The following is a 14,726-nucleotide window of genomic DNA, read 5'->3' as shown; positions in this document are numbered from 1 at the left end:
CAGATAATCCCACACAGCTGACGGCAGCATTCAAATTCTGTAAGGCACACACAAAGCACGTGCAGGCACACCTGCGATGTGTTCAAACCCCAGCCTGAGCGTGCATATTAGGTAACACCAGGGACTAAAAATTCATGCTCCTTTTGCATGGATGGCCACTACTGTCTATGAGGGGATTTTATAAAAGTGTGTGCTAAAGCTACTGCCTTGCAAACCAAGTTTATTGCAAAATAAATAGTGATCTCTTCCTTGGATCTTTTAGAGGTTTCTTCTTCTTTTTTTTTTTTTTTTTTTTAACACCTTCTATATTTAACATTTGAAAACTCGCAGCTATCTTTTGACAGCTGTAAAAGCCCACGGAAAGGTTGCATGCTGCTCCTTTTTGTTTGGATTCCAGGTATCCTATTAGTGCCTGCACTGGCCTAGGCTTACATTCTAACAATACCCTTCTTCTGACAAATGAGTGCATTAGGGTTGGTTACTCATTAGTCACGCTGCAATCTATAAAATGGCTTTTGTGCTGCCCACGTTGAGAACACCTCACTACCCCATTCAAGTACTAGCCCAGGGCAATGTGACACTAGTACTCAGTGTTCCCGCTAAGATTTTCCACCCATGAGCTGAGTAAGTTTTGTCTTGGGCACCAACACTGAGGTCACATGCGCATGTTCGGATGTTTGCCACTGTGGCACCCGCCAGGAGTGCTGCTTCCCGAGAGCCTTGCCCGGCAGAACAGTAAAAGAGATGTAGCCGTGTTAGTCTGGTCTTGCTGAAACAAAAAACAGGACTTTAAAGTGCTGCATAGTCCTGTCTTTTGCCCAGCAGAGACCTTGCTGGGACCCCAAGCCCTGCTCCCAGGCAGCGCTCCCTCCCCCCCATTGGGGAGAAGGTGAGACCTGCTGCTCCCAGGGTAGCTGGTGTGCAGGATAGGAGATGCCCCAGGCTGCTCCCTCCTGGGCTGGCTGCGAGTCCTTGCCTGGGGCAGAGGGAAGCTGCCACAAGGCCCATCCCAGGAGCAGCTGGGCAGGCACCACACAGCCTTGGCTGCAGCTCCGGCTCTGAGGAAGGCTGGTCCTGGGGCGGGCCACGTGGCTGCCAGAGCTGGAGCTGCGGTGCAGCTGCTCCTGGGGCCGGGGCACAGTGGTTGGAGACAGCCACTTCACAGCCCCAGCCCTCAGAGCAGCCACCCCGCAGCCCGGCTCCAGCACACAGGACAGCTGCTCACCATGCGGCCCCGCCCCAGGAGCAACTGGGCAGCCAACCACGCAGTCCTGGGGAGTTGGAGACAACAGAGAGCTGCTCGGCTGAGCCCCCACTTTCCCCACCTGTAACGTGTTCAAACACCACAGCCTGGGCATGCATCTTAGGTAACACTTGTCCTTGTTGAACCTCATCAGATTTCTTTTAGCCCAAACCTCCAATTTATACAGGTCACTCTGGACACTATCCCTACTCTGCAGCATATCCACCTCTCCCCCTAGCTTAGGCTTTTTAAAAGTCCTATAAATATTGCAAGGAACCCAAAAGCTCCAAACATGGTCAGGGCCCCATTGTGCTGACCACTGTACTAAAAGCATAGTGGGTCTCCTGCCCCAAAGAGCTTAACGTGGGTCTCCACGTTCTGATCTGCCCAACCGCCTTAAATTGGAGATAACACCAAGTGTTTTGGTCATAAAATTTACTTTTCAGTTTAAGTCATCCAACTTCAGTCACTGTACAACTGACAAAATTTATCAAGAAACCTTGATTTTCCCCTTTATTGTATTAACTGATTCAATGTAACTTAATATGGCAACATAGCAAACTTTAAAACCTGAATAATTAATGAAAAGAAAAATGGTTTCTATGCAAGACCAGGATTTTACAAACTCATTGCCCCCACCCCACGCGCACACAAGTTTTATTTTTTTAAACCAATACTCAACTTAGGGGAATTTGCTTCTGGAAATATCTATAGCAATAGCAAAATAATCATTAGCTGCTCCTTCATACTACTGTTCTACCCCATCCATCGCTCAAAGACGCACGCTCAAGACAGGAATCTCAATTTCTCCAGGATTCTTTCCAGAACGCTTCTAAATACGGATAATGTTTCGACTACATTCACACATTAAAGCTTTGTAGATTGTCATCAGTGCTCACCGCATAATTTCATCTACCCTCACAATTCACATCTGCAAGCACTTTCATCCCAAGAAAAATCATTCCAATTTAAATATAAAACTCATCATGGCTGCATAAGCAGATTGCCAAGCATGTTTAAGAGGATATATATTTAAAACCCAACAGCAAAACTTTATTTCCTCCCAAAATAGTCAAGTTCTATTGCCTGGAAGGTAATAAAAAAGCATATTCTGCAATCAGTTAAGTTGGTTTGGGGGGGTATGATTACTTTGACAAATCAAACAAATTTTTCTGAAAGTCAGAGGCTGACTTAGTAGTGAATATAGTAAACTGATGGGATGCTATACATGTGAAGTGATTGATAAAAGAACTCCAAAAGAGATCTGCTGCATTCCTTTACATTGAGAAATTGCACAGAGGGAACGATGCACAATACTCTTAACACAAAATGGATGCTTTATACACTAGCACTATTCTGAAAGGAAGAAATTTTTCTCTTTGGTTATGTAACATTCTGCCACCACCTGAACAGAGTATCCATTTAAACAGTTCAACTGTTATTCCCTGCTATCATTTACAAATTAAAAAAATAAGACAAACTCTCTTTTATCTGACATTCTTGCAGCTCATTAATGACAGATCACATAGCTCAATATAGGTTATGAACATAGGAAGTTATGCTCAGGTTACTTTGAGATACACAGTAAGTACCTTACATAAGCCATATAAACTCATTAGATGGAGTTACATTTTAAAGAAAAAACGTTAATAGCTTTCTATTTCCTTAGACATAAAAAGGGTTTATTCTTTATTAGACATATGATTAAAATATTTCTTTAATATAAAACTTCGAATTTCAAATTTTTAACAGCCAAAATCTCTCACAGGATCACCAGAAGTTCAGACAAGGTTTGATGGCCTCTAATTTTGATTTTCCTCCTTTGCAATTTGGTTTTCTAAAATTGTGTGAGGCTAACTACACCACACAGTTGCAAGGAAACAGTTTAAATACAACTCCAGCATGAGAAATATCAGAAGGATACTTAGTTATAATTAAGTATGTTCCTGATAATATACATTACATGCACACACTTCTAACCAAGCTAGATTTAGTTTGTCAAAATGTATTTTATGGTAAAAAGAGCTATTGCCCAAAAACCTAGTTATATTAGTACAAATATGCAATGCTTCATTCTTATTCTGAAACAGAGGCAGTATATTACTACTCGTTTTTATCTAACATATATCTTATAAAGAAAAAAGGACAGCTAGCAAAAAATTTAAATAGTTCAAGATAAATATGCATTTAGCACTTAGGTTATCATGGCAACATAAAATTACTGAACTGCTGCTAACCTGACCTCATGTTTCATTGGTTTATTATATAGAACTAACATCTCTAAAACACTTCCTCTCCCCTGCAACTCCTTGTAGTTACTGAGCTAATTTAACCCAATCTGAATGATAGACCCTCCACTGTAAGATAAAAACAACCACCCAGATCCTCCTGTGAATAAAGGTATTATAATCACACTGTTTATTCCTCATGATAAGTAGTCTGCCTTCCCTCCTCTGCGCAAACAGAACCCAGTTATCAAGACACCACCTTATGTAGGCATAGACCCATCTGCCCTTTGCAGCTGAAAGTTATTAAATTGAATGAACATTAACCATTTAAATGCTATGAGTGCAAAGTACATTTTAAATGCATTACACTACAGAATCTCCAATTAGATAGAAGTTAAACAAACATTAAGCAGAAAGATGAAAGGGGAAAGATGAAAGGGGCTTTAAGATAATCTTACCTTAATCAAACGAAGGTCTCTAAACTCTAGTGCATCTCAGATTTCAAAATTTCTAATACTCATTAGTTTCAAATAATCACCTACAATTTTCCTTTCCAATCTCCTAGGAAAAAAAGAAAAAATATAGTTAAGCACCTGCTGTTTTGCACTTAAAATTTTCTGTCTGTAAAAATCCTCTTACTCAGCTCTGTCTGCTCTTAAGACAGCACTGCTGACGAATTTCAAGGCTCAGTTCTTGACATGCAGAATCACTGAAGGATCAAGAGCATAAATGTCACTTCCTCCAGACAACGCATCAGCTGCAAAGGAGAGTCTAATCTGCTATTCCCACCACAATCCTACCTAATTGAAGAGTAAATCCTGACATCTGCCTCATGCTATCATAAAATTCATGGCTTTCATTAAACATTTTTGAAGAATTCAGATTTAAATCCCATATTTATAGGATTCAATTTTAAAATAAACCATGGTGGTGTTCCACTTGAGAAACTGCATAAAAGGAATAGAGTTTTTTTGTTTAGAAAGACTAACAAAAACAGCAGAGTCCAGTTTATGACTAACAAATTATGACTGTCTGCATTGAAGACAGCGGCAACAACTAAAACCCTGAAATTAAGTTTTGTTTTTTACAAAGATCCTAAATGAAACATTATGAAGTACTTTGTTTGCACTGTCTGTACTGGCCCCACAGTATTTGTGAAGATTCTCCACTTACTTCATCAATTTTGTCTATTTCTTACAGTCCAACAAAGAACATGAATAAGAAAAAGTATTTCACAATGCAGTAAAACTACTTTCTTAAGAACAGAAGATGAACCACAAAGTGCATAACATTACAAATATATGCTATACTTGAATCAAATAGGTGTAAAAATATTTTTTCACAACCAAAAACATTTACACTGATCTCATTTAATTCGTTAAACTCCTCAGTTATTTTTTCCAAAAAGTAGCAATTTAAATTATCCCCTCTCCCCCCCCCCCCACACACACACCTTGGTGCTCATCTTTTTCCCTTGCATTCCTGATTTAAAATTAACAAAGACTCTTCTGTTAAACTGCTTGCCTTCAAGTCTCTAGGTTTTAAGAGATTACCCTTCACTAACAAATAAACTGGTCTCCTTAAACAGGGTTGTATTTTACTTGATGCAGGAACAGACTTCAGATACCAAATCTCCTGTACACCTGAAACTAGTATTTTCAGTTTTCTGAAGCACTTGAATGAACTCCCTGTTCTAGTCCAACAAGGTAAATTTACTTTTAATACCCATTACAAATTATGCCCAATTCAGCTCAAGTCTGCATGACATTTCTTCATACAATCTTCTCACTGGAGGCCTAATTTAATAAACAAAGACAGCTTTAATAATTCAAATCTTACTTTCAAAGATGCGATGCGCCTGTCAGAAGCTTTCTGCAATATAGTCAGTAAATTTCTTCAGTCTCTCCAAGGCTTTGCATATATTTAAGCCTGTGTCTTGCCTTTTGAATGCTGATAACTACAGTGTTTCTTTTCTCTCCTTTAAAGGATTAAACATTACCACACAGGCATTTTTATTACTGCATCATGCACCATTAAATTGTCATTTTTCTTCTACGAGTCTTTTAAATGTGGCCTTCAAAAAAATCTTTACAACAAATTGTTCATTTTTGCAGCATTTCTTATTTATAAATTGAAGCAACAAAACCAGAAACCAGCTTACAAAGCACTTCATGTTTTCTTACAACCATCAAAAGTTTAAGGCGGGGAGGAACAGTTTAAGAGAAAAAAACCCAAACCCTAAGGTACTGCATATAGTGGAATGTGGATTTTTAAAGATTATAGCACACTAGGGTAATATCGCCTCAAAAGCCCCTAAAATTCTAAAAGGCATCCTTATTTATTTTTATAACAGCCTTACTTTACTTTCCAGGAATAATTTTTACAGGCTTCCTCTACAGGCTTCAAGTTTCAATAGCCCAAAACTAACCCTCCCCCCCCCCCCCCCCCCCCCCACACACACAAAAATCAGCTTTACAAAGCAGAAATGGTCTGATCCATTATGTGTGTCTAAAAGGTATGTGAAACTGGAGATACTTTTAATGTCTTGCCCCATGCCTCAGTTTTCCGATCAATAAAATGGCAGTGAACCAGATTTTCTTTGTAAATCATTTTGAGTTCTATATAAGAGGCAGGCATTATTATTACTGGAGGTGGTCCTCGTTAGTTTTGATCTGATTATGTTTTATATAGGCTCTATTTTGGGAAACCCAGAGAAAGCTAGGTCTTGCAATCTTGCCACATAATAAATCTAAACTAAATGAATCTTTTATTCACATCTGCATCCCAAGGTTCCTTTTAATCCCAAACCATAATCCAAGCAGTCCTCTGCATTTAAACCATGCATTGTATTAATCCACACAACCGAACAATAAGAAATTGTTTCAGAACACTAACTTGCATTTCCTCAGAGGCACGCGAAATACCCATACCTAACAAGCAAGCATCCAACCTAAAATTCAATCTTGCGACACCTTATGCTTACACAGCTCTCTAGGACCTTGAAGAAGTTAGTGATCACGGAGAACAGGTTCTTTGGCAACATGCTCCGAAGGTATACATCACACCACAGTAGTGAGAGGCTGAAGTGGGTATCACCACATCTCACGTTTTGAATCGAAACACTAGCAACTGATCACTATTCATTTTGAAAGACACTAGAGAGTAACAGAATCAGTCATTTTAATAACCACGCTATCAATTCCATTAATCTAATTCTGTTACTGCCTTCAGAAGTTTCTCAGAGATGGGCTATTTGAAAGGCATAAGTGGGCTACTCACCACAAACTTCATATTCCTGGTGACTGGATGCTACTGCAATTTGCATGCTTTCTGCACTAATCATTCCACTGACAAAAACACACAAGCCAAGAGAGAGCTGCCAATGTTGCCACACCAATTCCTTATTGGAATGAAGGGATTATTAGTAGTATCATGTCAGCTGCTTCAAAATCAGAATCCAACCACTAAGGTAAAATGAGTTTTATACAGTCGTTCTTCGTAACAATGGTCAGTGAATCCCAAATATCCCCTTAACCTTCTGCAGGGACAGAAAACTAGAGGAATTATTTCTTCAGCCGTAGAAAGCTGCTATCAAGACTACTTCATGCTGATTCAACTGAAAAGAACCATTTTGCCTGTCAAGGCATGCCCTCATGAACCATAACATTGCTGCATCAGAGAAACATGAGAATGGCCATACTGGGTCAGACCAAAGGTCCATCCAGCCCAGTATCCTGTCTGCCGAAAGTGGCCAGTGCCAGGTGCCCCAGAGGAGGTGGACCAAAGACAATGTGATCAAGCAATTTGTCTCCTGTCATCCATCCAGCCTCTGACAAACAGAGGCCAGGGACACCATTCCTTACCCCCTGGCTAACAGCCTTTTATGGACCTAACCTCCATGAATGTATCTAGTTCCTTTTTAAACTCTGTTATAGTTCTAGCCTTTACAGCCTCTTCTGGCAAGGAGTTCCACAGGTTGACTGTGCACTGTGTGAAGAACTTTCTTTTATTAGTTTTAAACCTGCTACCCATTAACTTCATTTGGTGTCCTCTAGTTCTTATATTATAGGAACAAGTAAATAACTTTTCTTTATTCACCCTCTCCATACCACTCATGATTTCATAGACCTCTATCCCATCCTGCCCCTCTCAGTTTCCTCTTTTCTAAACTGAAGAGTCCCAGTCTCTTTAGCCTCTCCTCATATGGGATCCGTTCCAAACCTCTAATCATTTTAGTTGCTCTTTTCTGAACCTTTTCTAACACCAAAATCTTTTTTGAGGTGAGGAGACCAATCATAGAACACTAGAACTGGAAGAGGCCTTGAGAGATCAAGTCCAGCCCCCTGCCCTCATAGCAGGACCAAGCACCATGTAGATCATCCCAGATAGATGTCAGACCTTTTCTTAGATACACCAATGGGTCAGGCATTTAAACTTGAAGATTTTAGATCCCTTTATTCTTAATACAGCACCATGGTCAGGTGCCCCAGAGGGAATGAATCGAACAGGGAACCACCACATAATCCACCCTGTCACCCATTCCCAGCCTCTGACAGAGGCTACTGACACCATTCCTACCACATTGTGGCTAATAAACATGGATGGACCTAACCTCCATGAATTTATCTAGTTCTTTTTTGAACCCTGTTAAAGTCCTGATCTTCCCAACATCATCCAGCAAGGAGTTCCACAGGTTAACTGTGCACTGCATGAAGAAAAGCTTCCTTTTGTTTCTTTTAAACCTGCTATCTATTCATTTCAGCTGGCACCCCATAGTTCTTATATTTTGGGAACAAATAAATATCTTCCTTATTCACTTTCTTCACACCAGTCATGATTTTATAGACTATATTCCTCCCTCCCCCATTTCCCCTTTTCTCAACTGAAAAGACCCAGTCTTTTAAATTTCTATTCATATGGGACCCATTCCAAACCCCTAAACATTTTTGTTGCCCATTTCTCAACTTTTTCCAACACCAAGGTATCTTTTTTGAGATGAGGCGATCACATCTGTACGCAGTATTCAAGATGCGGGTGTATCATGGATTTATATAAAGGCAATGAGATATCCTCTGTCTTATTCTCTATCCCTTTTTAAACATTTGGTTTGATTTTTGGACTGCTACTGCACATTGAGTGGATGTTTTCAGAGAACTAATCACAACGGCGCCAAGCTCTCTCTCTCGAGCAGGACCAGGCTCTGACATGATTTCCGAAGGATGCCATTTCCTTCTAAACTTTAAGGAATTTCATGACATGGTGCTGCACTCAGCCAGCAATATGTGGCATTAAGATACCAATGGAATGGCTTAGCCAGTTACAAAATATTTGCATGCCATCTGCAAAGTGACATTAAGAAACAAAATAAAAAACTGTTTTTATTCCAGACAGTGTGACCCCGACATACAGCTTTACCCCCAACATTGTGCATCTCATCCAATCAGCTCCACATTCTTACAGAAAAAAGACACTTGAGACATTTTTCCTTATAAAGTGACAGTCTCTCACACCAGGGTAAAGCAATAATTTTGGGCAGCAGGCAGAGCTGAGTAGGAGAAAGATAAGCTGATAGAAGCTCTGTGAGTAATCTGGTTTTAATAGCAGCCCAACAATGAAAGCAGCACACAAATTCATTGATTCCAAGGCCAGAGGGACGACTGCGATCATCTCTCTGACCTCCTGTCTGACACAGGTCAGAGAAGTTCCTTAAGCTAATTCCTAGAGCAGAGCTTTTGGAAATACATCCAACCTTGATTTAAAAGTTGTGTCTGATTGAGAATTCAGCACGAGGACCCTTGATAAATTGCTCCAATGGTGAATTAGTCAATTCATGCCTTATGTCCAGTCTGAATTTGTCTACCTTCAAGTTCCTTGCATTCTACCTTTCCAAGACTGAAGAGCCTACATAAGAGTCAATACCCCCAGTAAGGTATCAGCAATCCGCCCAGATCTCATATCTTATGCCAAAAAGGATAGCTAGGTTAATGAACAATTTTTATGTTGTTCCCTAAAAATGATATTTCCTACAGATATCAGATTATTATGTCAAAACAATTTGGAGTAGGCTGTCAAATCAATTTTTTAAAAAAGCAGAAGGGTTCAGTTTAAAGGGCTATCACCAGGTACTCATAAAAACCCACAATTGTTTGCAACACCCTCATGAAAGTCTGCAAACCAGGTTGTACCCTGGGTGTTTTCATCCTCAGATTGGGAACGATCATCGGTTTTTAAATGGAGCAGAAGTCATTGGGGCTTCCTGTTGCACCTTTCTGATGATTTTTGTGATATTCAAACAGCACTTGACTGACAGCACCAATCTGTGTTTCATACTAGGAAAAACGAGTATTCCTCCCTCCAACCCCACCACCACCTCTACAGTGCTAGCAGATGCCAGGTTCAGTATCCTTATTGCTGTGTCATATGCATTTTATGGTTGATCCATTTTCAGCGCTGAGAAAGAGACAGCAGCTAGCGTTCTATTGGAACGGAGACTAAATTGTAAGGTAGTTTTGATATTTAATAGAGAACTATCTAACATTTGACTTTATTCCCCTCAAATTTCCACCTTCTCTCTCTCCCCCCCCCCCCTTCATTTTCTGCTCTTCTCCAGTTCCATTTTTGCCCAACAACTGAGATAGGGCAGGCAGATTACTTTTCAATAACTTCAACACTCTCCTGGTTCCCAGATGACTAGGGTACTATTTTGGTCCCTGTGTTATCAAAGTGAAGGCAGCAATGATGTAATGGAAAACATTTGATCTAAAAGGCTATCCAAATAGCACAAAAATTTAAAAGGTTAAAGATTACTTATCAAGTAATGGTAGGGCAGATGAAGTCAGAAGGCTGATGCCTGTACAGTTACATTTGAGAACACACAATTTTTCCCTGACGTTTGTCATTTACTAAAAGCACCATTCAGTTTAAATATGGTTTTTAAAGTATGGATGACACCCAAACTGCTCAGTATCTATTACATTAATATTAATCCATATATGTATTTTAGAGATTTGTGCGTCAGAGTCCTTTGGTCTGTGTGTCCATTTGTTCAAAAACTCCTAAACAGTAAGAGCTAGGACCATCACATTTGGGATACAGCTTCCTCGTATTCTAACTTAAAGCAAGGTCAGATTTTGGTTATGCCAGAAAAAAATTGGATGTGCCTAGAATTCTATTGTTTTCTGTCACATGGAAAGGGAGGGGGCTGAGCAGAGGAACACACTACTCTCAGTCTTCAGGGGGGAGCAGCAAGTGCAGGAGGAGGGGGAGAGGAGGCATTTATACTGCAGAGTGACCACTGACGGCAGCCACACCACCAAGGGAGTAGCCAGCTAGGGATGGGGTTTGCCATCTTGACAGCCACAGGCCAAGGTAAACAGCTCCCCTATCCCAAACCCCTTACCCTCAGCCCCTGTACTGGACCAGGGGGCAGGAGAGTTCAAGACAACACTACCAGTCCTACACCATAGGGATCCCATGGTCTCCAATAAGTCCAGAAAGATGGGTAAACCATTTGTTGTGAACCCCAAAGTATCTGGTAAGACAGTCCCTGGGGAAATTCTATCTGGAACCATAGTGACCATAGCTCCTTGATTGCTCATCAGGAGGCTTGGCTCTGGTTCGGGGAGATGCAAAAGCAACCAGCACATCTGATTCGTCCAAACCAGAAAACGACTTTCCTGGTAATGGCAGGACCACTGATACTGGGCACTCCTGCCTGAGGACTGGTGATCAGACAACTTGAGACAGCACCTTAGTACCATCTCCCATCGTAGAAAGGGTCTCTCAGGAGCAGCAGGCTGGAGAGGAGAGTGAGAATAAGGAAGACAGACTCCGCACTGGGGAACATCTCTGTATATACACTGATGTCTGGGGGGGTCCCAATGGACATGACAGTTCTAGTGCACACATGGAGGTAGTGTGTGGTCTTTAGACAAACGAGTTGGTATCAATGACAAATCTAAACCTGCATTTGTAGATGGACTTGCTGGATGACTATCCTTATGTTTTAGTGCTGGAGTCACCAGACAGAACCAGCAGATCTTTCTTCCTGCATGCTTTCGCCCCCAGCGTGGAGGGTTTCAGTGATGTCAGTTCCTTCCGGTCCACATGTGAAGGCTCACCCACCGTAGCAGGCTTGAGAAGGACTTGCATCTCTTGTGGACAGTTCTTGACAGGGATCTGTCCTTATAACCAAGAGAGTGACCCTTATTCTTCAATACCAGAACCCAAGGACTCTTCCCACAGGCCTGCCTCTGAGACTAGTCCTTTGGTTTAGGTATTGAAGAATTTTCTTCAAAGCACATGCTTGGAGGAGTGCTGCTTCTCACTTGAGGGCAATGTACTGGGAGGGTGGAGAGGGTGAGACTCCCTGGCCTGCATCAGAAGAGTCTCAGCTCCTTCTCGAACACGTGTTTCCTTAGGTGAAGTTCATGAGTTTTGAGAGTTCTTGGTGGAAATGACAAGGATGTTATAGTTTGAAGAGACGTGTCTCATCCAAGGAGTAGAGGCAGAGCTGTTGATGAAGGAGAAAGGGCAAGAAATGCAGTTCTTGAACCCCTGGACTTTGGGCATAAACCAGGCCATGGCGACAGGGATGCTGCTACACCCCCCATCTTGAAGTGAACTACATTATATACAGGGTTTATAATTTGGTTCAATGGCTCAATGCCCCCACTATAAAAATTGTTCCAGCACCCTTGGGGGTCACCAGGTACATGAACTAGGCTATGAAACTATCTATACTAGTGAGAAGTTTTATTTTAAAAGCTGGAGAAGCTTGAGGGCACACGACTCCAATTCAGACCACATGGCAGCAAGAAAGAGCTGGAGAGATGCTAGCCCACAGTGCACCTCATGCTCTTGAGCATGGGGAGATCTACTGCACATATGCACTCCAATGGACAATTTAATAGAATCCCTAGAGTTGGGCATCTGGTGCACACACACACAACCCCAGGTGTGGAATGAACACACACCCCACCCCACCACCACCCCCCTCAATCAGCATTCAAATAAGGCTCATCAGACTCTCTCAACCATGTATATTAGAGATATCTGGAAAGTATAATTCAATGTTCCTGACTTCTGAGGCTGGAGCTTCAGGCAGTGAATTTAATGTTAATCCTTGTATGTTTGCTTTTATAGTATCATCTTTGTTAAACTGGAGCGTACTGCAAGGTTTGAAACATCAGATTAGAAAACAGACTTGCCTGTATTATGCAAAGTCTCCACTTCTTCAAGCTGCAGACTCATCTCTTATGAGAAATAGGCTCACAAGGAAGAATATTCCAGAGATGGTTTCCATACAAAACCAACCTGAAACAGGTCCACTCTAGCCCTAACACTTCCATGGAACAACATTTGTCAGGCTCCTTCAGCTTTAGGAAGTGGAGATAGGACTTTCCTCAGACAAGGGCAGCACTGTGCAGTTTTTGGACTTTGCAGCTGTGCTGGTTTTTACTGGCATCTAGTAATCAGCTTCTCTTCAAATTCAGAAGAGCTTTTTCAGTGTTCGGAACAAAATTCGTGCAAGGCAGAATTACCACCCATTTTGCCTCTATGAACTGTCCGGAGATGCTGTTTGGAATGTGTTTTTAATTTAAATTGCACGCAAATAATGTTAAAATATTAGAACCGGAATGCACCATTTTAAAATAAAATTAACAAAACGCACTCTCATATGATTGGATGTTCCTTCATGATACACAGAAGATAATATAAAAGCAATGTCAATTGTTTTGCTGTAGTAATTTATATTTTATCCTCTGGCTGCAGTCTCTACAAAGGAAAGTGACCACACTTAAACAGCTTTGGTGTTCATTCCAGTAGAGGGCACTAGTACACAATGAAGGACAAAATGGATTACATACATGTTGCTTTAACTAAAAAAAGCAAACTTTGTAGTGGAGAAAGACAAAAAAAGGCTGGCTTTTCATGCACCTTAGTGTAATTAGTACATGCTCTAAGAGTCTGTTGCAAGAAGCTAAATGCATGCTACCAAAGGAAAAAAATATTTAAATGACCTATACATAGCAGAAATAGCTTTGTATGTTATAGGGGCAAAGCCTACATGAAGTTCTGAAGCATGCATGAGTACTGGAGAGAACATTTCAATAGGTCTCAACACTAGTGCCAAGGAACTTTGGTATCAAGCTTCACAGTTCCTCAACCAGGCATTGCATTTGGACACAAGTGTCATCTAAAACATTACCGATCTCAAAGCAGTGTTTCCTGAAATGTTGAAAGTTAAGCCCCTTTTAGGAAAATGAAAATAAAGGCACCCACATGTTGGAGCTGTATTCATTATTAGGTGTAGGCCTCTACCAAAACACAAACAGTCCGAAAACATTTTAATGACTAACAAATGTATTAGAATTAGAGTAAGATACAACTCACTTCCTCAGATGCTGAAAAGAAAACAGAAAAGGAAGGAATACAGAGATGGGAGTGTGACATCAGTGCTAATTAAATCAGAATGGATATGGCTCATCAACAACCGTGATGAGAAGGTGAGAGTATCTGAATGGAAAATGGTCTATTGTAATGTGAGAACAGCTCCTTTCTATTTAAACCTTGTTTCAGGATGTCAAATTTGCATATGAATGCCAACACAGCAGTCTGGTTTTGAAAGGTTTTTTGCCTGAGAAAGGCAACTTACAAGAAAGAAACTGCATCCAGGGAGGCTAAAGTGCTCCCCCACTGTTTTCTGTATGCTGCCATTCTTGAGATCTGATTTGAGTCCATTCATTCTTTGTGTAAAGACAGTTCTAGTTGTCCACTGTGCATGGCAGAGGGGCACTGTTGGCAGAAGATAGCATATATTACATTAGAAGATGTGCATGTGAATGAGCCTTGAAGGTCCTGTGATGGTTTCACTAAGGTAGATGCGTGGACAAAGTTGGCAACAGGGTTTATTGCAAAGACAGGTTTCCGGCAGGGCCGGCTCGAGCCATTCCTGTGCCCCAGGCAGCAGGCACGTGACGTACACGTGCCTCCGCCCCCTTACAGCTGCCATCAGGCGCCCCCCATAGGCTGGCGCCCCAGGCAGCTGCCCGGCTAGCCCTCTTCCCCCCCTTAATCTGGCCCTGGTTCCTGGATTAGTGTTTCTGTTGTAGGGCATGAAGTCGGTGGCAAGTATTTCACTTCACATTGAGGGGCTGTCTAGAAGCAAGGATTGGTGACTTCTGGGTGTTCGCATGGCTTTATCAATCTGTATCTTCAATTCTCCAGGTGAGCGTTGTTCTAAGAACGCTCGA

General features: G+C 41.3%; 1 protein-coding gene across 6 annotated transcripts in view; it reads right to left on the bottom strand.

Moving 5' to 3' along the window:
• The window catches only part of GLCE (glucuronic acid epimerase), a 116,534-nt gene that overhangs the window by 63,331 nt on the left and 38,477 nt on the right, over positions 1-14,726 (bottom strand). For 5 of the 6 annotated variants that reach the window (XM_075896834.2, XM_089782098.1, XM_089782096.1 and 2 more), the window contains one exon: positions 3,930-4,032. The gene's annotated coding sequence lies outside the window, so the exon portion shown is untranslated. Of the gene's footprint in view, positions 1-3,929; positions 4,033-5,310; positions 5,620-14,726 lie in introns of those variants that run through there. The other variant, XM_006132085.5, reaches the window with a different exon arrangement.

The sequence above is a fragment of the Pelodiscus sinensis genome, chromosome 14, assembly GCF_052426305.1.
Source record: "Pelodiscus sinensis isolate ZL-2025 chromosome 14, ASM5242630v1, whole genome shotgun sequence".
Taxonomy (NCBI): Eukaryota; Metazoa; Chordata; order Testudines; family Trionychidae; genus Pelodiscus; species Pelodiscus sinensis.
This window is presented reverse-complemented; position numbering and strand designations above follow the sequence as displayed.